This window comes from Leptodactylus fuscus, chromosome 1 (genome assembly GCF_031893055.1).
Source record: "Leptodactylus fuscus isolate aLepFus1 chromosome 1, aLepFus1.hap2, whole genome shotgun sequence".
Lineage (NCBI taxonomy): Eukaryota > Metazoa > Chordata > Amphibia > Anura > Leptodactylidae > Leptodactylus > Leptodactylus fuscus.
In genome coordinates, this window is record NC_134265.1 from 252,083,977 (window position 1) to 252,088,668 (window position 4,692).

Here is a 4,692-nt window from a genome sequence, read left to right on the forward strand (position 1 = left end):
GAGTTCTCCTGATTACATTTACTCTTAGAGCTGTTATCTGCCTGGACGGAAGAGCAGGAATTAGATCAGCTAATTGCAGTTTGCTGATAAAGGCTTGGACTGTGTCTGTTATCTACGTATTTAAACACAAAGATAACACTCAGTTTACTGCAAGTCCATTGTCAGTCCTAGCAGGTTGTAAATATTTTTTCTCCCCAAACCTGTTTAATGTAATATACATTTACTATACATATTATTTGATCTGCATTATTATAGTTTTTCTAGTAATTGTAATAAGTAATCTCTCAAGGCAGTGTCTATCTACTAACATACTTCACAGTGTTCTATCCATTAGTCAAAGTCCACCAGCTTATGGAAGAATAAATGAAGTGAGTAGAAGAGATAGAAAAACATCTTTAACTACACAGCAAACTTAAATAGGATATCCATCACAAAACCAGAAAAAGTAGCTAGAGGGTACCCAGTCCTGAATATCAGGATCTAACTGTAAGAACAAAAGGCCTCTTTTAATTCAGTGTCCCAGAATTGTCTAGTAAGAATCCCAAGGTTTCCACATTATCTTAAAATCCTTCCACTTATTATTTCAGAGAGCTGTCACGTATTCCATATTTCGGACCACTTTTTTCTAGCTTATTGGGAAAGTATAATACGTAGGGCTGGCTGCCTTCAGTACTTAGCTATGAGAAACCTAACTGTGGTAAGTATACTGTATGTAGGTAAGCTAGGAAGTATCTATGGTAAGCTAGGAAGATTAACTGTCTTCCTAGCTTGAAGGAAGGGAAAGCGTTCTCCAGAAGGTCTGAATCATCAGCCATGTCCAGAATATGCATCCAGAATATTTGATGCTGTGTGCTTATTCGCAGTCTGCAGCACCAACAGCAATCTGGTGTATTATCATAAATTTTGTGAAGCCTATGTGGTATATTACACCACTACATTAATAATTTTTATTGGTTCTCTTATAGGAAGTGCTATGGGAGGTCACATATGAAATTAGGATGCCAAGAGATTCCTCTCATTTAGTTACATAAGAGTGTCTTGTTGGGGCATCAAGATTGGCGTTCCTTCAAATGGGGTATATGTCTGAAATGAGTCATTAGAGGAGATGCCCATCTTATACAGTCTATCAATGGAAGTGGGGAATGAGACCTAATTGGAGTGGGAAAAAAATGTGCGTACTATGTTATTTGGAGACAGTTAAAGTGGTTTTGCGTGGATAGTTCAAATTTGAACTGTAGAGATGGGAACAGGAGACTCTGTCTTATTCTATAGTCAACTATGTCTGCAAAGTGAAACAACTGGCTATGGTTATGAACAGAACAAATATCAGGGGTGAGAGTAGGCAGCCCTACTGTGTCCTATTCCTAATCTGGATGTGTCAGAGTTTAATTGTGCTGGAGTATAATGCAAGTAAACCCTGTATAAGTCCAAATGTTTTTAGGGTTACAAACATGAAGGCCATGACAGTTGACCAAATGCCTTTTCGGTGTCTAGGCTCAGCAAAAGTGCACTTTCTCCTGCCTCATCTGCTATATCTATAAGATCCATTGCTCTGCTTGCATTGTCTCCTCCCTGGTGGCAAGGTACACAGTGAAACAATCATACAGGATCTTTGCAAGTATCTTGAGATCTGTGTTAAAAAGGAGATAGGCCTATAATCAGCACTTTCATGTGTATTTTGCAATAGTCCTTGACAAAGCAACAACTATATCAAAAAGAATGGAGACTCACTTCATCCACAACCATGCAATCGGGCTTCTCATATAAGAGATCGAGAGCCACAAAAAAGTATCCAAAGACAAAAGTTCAGGGTCATTGGAATCCAAAGACAGAGAGATCAAAATACAAGTCAAGGTATAAAAAATCACAACAGATTTAGAACCCAGGGTATAATCCTAGCTAGGTAGCTTTAAATACCCCACTTGAATTCTGGATTGGACAATGAGGCACCACTGTGAATGTCTCTACGCATAGCCAACCAAAGTTTGACTGGTAGGTATGGCAACCTTAAAGCAGTGTCTGTGAGCAGTGTTGCACTGAAGGGAATGATGGATGCAAATAAGACAGACAGAAGCACAGATATTGAAATTCCTAACATCTAATCTTCTAATACAAAATCTTGGATCCTTACAAGGCTTTCTATTTCACACTCCTCCCACTTGCTATTCACATACCCATCTCCGAGATTTCTTTTGTGCACTTTTCTTACTTGCTATACCAACTGTGAGAAGGTGACAGGTAAGATTCTGGAAGGTCGTTATGTCCTCCTCAGATTCCTCACTTTACAGTCCTATGAAAAAGTTTGGGCGCCCCTATTAATCTTAATCATTTTTAGTTCTAAATATTTTGGTGTTTGCAACAGCCATTTCGGTTTGATATATCTAATAACTGATGGACACAGTAATATTTCAGGATTGAAATGAGGTTTATTGTACTAACAGAAAATGTGCAATATGCATTAAACCAAAATTTGACCGGTGCAAAAGTATGGGCACCTCAACAGAAAAGTGACATTAATATTTAGTAGATCCTCCTTTTGCCTCTAGTCGCTTCCTGTAGCTGTTAATCAGTTCCTTGATCCTGGATGAAGGTATTTTGGACCATTCCTCTTTACTAAACAATTCAAGTTCAGTTAAGTTTGATGGTCGCCAAGCATGGACAGCCCGCTCCCACTGTGTAGTGGGGCCAGTATGGGGACATAATACTGTGTAGTGGGGCCACTATGGGGACATAATACTGTGTAGTGAGACCAGTATGGGGACATAATATTATGTACTGGGGCCACTATGGGGGACATAAAACTGTGTGCAGGGGCCAGTATGGCAGAAATGCGGGGGGGGGGGGGGGGTGGCGGCGGCGGTAGGGGTCAGTTGGTCGAGGTCTTCAGCGTCATTCGGGGGTGGGGGGGGCATGTCAAAAGTTGGCCGCGGGGCCCACAATTTCTAGTTATGCCATTGGTCACAACCTTGTCAAAACTGGCAAGACTCCAGTGTGAACTGCTGCCATTACTGTGCTTTGTGTTGACCATGTTTAGTTAGCAGCTCAGACGAGCAGGAGTTTTTGTTGTTGTTTTTGACTGTTAAGGCTTTTTTAATTTTCTACCATTTATTTGACAAATAAATGTACAGGGTAAAACCTATGTAAACTTGAATTTTTGTGTCGGTCTCTGACTGTCTGGGTGTTATGGTCTGGGGATCTCTGACCATGGACTGGCCCCTGACTGATAACTTCTCAGTCAAGTAAAGCAAAAACATAAAATAAAAACAAAAATCAAGAGTATGAGCAGTTTGGAATATCTAGTGTGTGATACTCTTACACCCTGCCTTGCACAACTAGAAGTAGCCGTGGGCCCGACTAACTTGCCTGAGTGGTCGCGGACACAGCCGGAAAAATAACTCACCTAAGGGTGCATTCACACTACTGATACGCTGCCTGATTCTGAACGTTAAAACACATTCAGATTCAGCGCATATAAAGCAGTTCCCATTCATTTCAATGGGAGCCGGCATACGAGCCGGCTCCCCATGGAAATGAATGGGCTGCTTTTTTCACTACGAGCGCTCCCATTGAAGTGAATGGGAAGTGCTCGCGTGTACGGCTCGGCATGAGCAGAGCTAGCCGTACACGCTAGCACTTCCCATTCACTTCAATGGAAGCGCTCGTAGTGAAAAAAGCAGCCCAATCATTTCAATGGGGAGCGCTCGTATGCCGGCTCCCATTGAAATGAATGGGAACCCAGCGTGCACATTCAGTAAGTAGATCACATTCTTTTTTAGGGTATTATTTTAAAACGGGGGGGGGGGGGGGGTAGTTTAATTTAACATCTATGGTGCCTGAATAGCCTTCAATATTCACACATATGTGGGGCTCTATCAGCTTGATTTTGCTGATAGAGCCGTTTAACCCCTTCAGAGGCCAAGACACACCAAGCACTGATCCACAAGGCAACTCATCATGTGATCCATGCTTCAGTGCTACTGCAGAAACAGCATGCCTAGTGTGAACTTACCCCTACAGTACATCAGATGATCCATGCGCAGAATGCTGTTCAGACACTCTATGCCTGAACCTAACAGGCTGAGACCGCAGAGACCAGGTCATAACACTGGGTCTGCTGCTGCTACCACTGAGCCAATCTTCCCACACAACCTACAGTAACTATGCTGCTACTACTTTACCATATGAGCCACTCATCCTCACTGTCTCCTTTTCCCTTCCTTTGTATGTTATAAGTAAACAAGTGCCTGAACTTCTCCCACTTTATCAGTCACTCAGTAACCACTTAGTACACGTTTATTGTACCTATTTTTACATTATGTATGTGGACACTTTTCATATGTACAGTTCTCTGGAATTAATGGCCAGCTAGCACAAATAATAATTGTAATATATTAGAAATAAACAAGTATATGCTTCCTGTTGACCAAAAAACTTATATTGTAACCTCCTTGACAAAGTATTATACTGTATCTAATATTTTGCATAATGGACACTAATCACAGTATCCATTACTGTAGATTGAAATAGATATTATTGGCTTCTTTGTTTTAGATATTTTTTACTGTTTAGCCTGCATGTTTTATATGTTTTTATCATGGGGAGGAGTTTAGGCATTTGGCAATTTTGAGGTCAGGAATATGGGAGGTTTAATAAATAACCTTTATTAGCAGAACACTGTTATTCCAGCTTGTT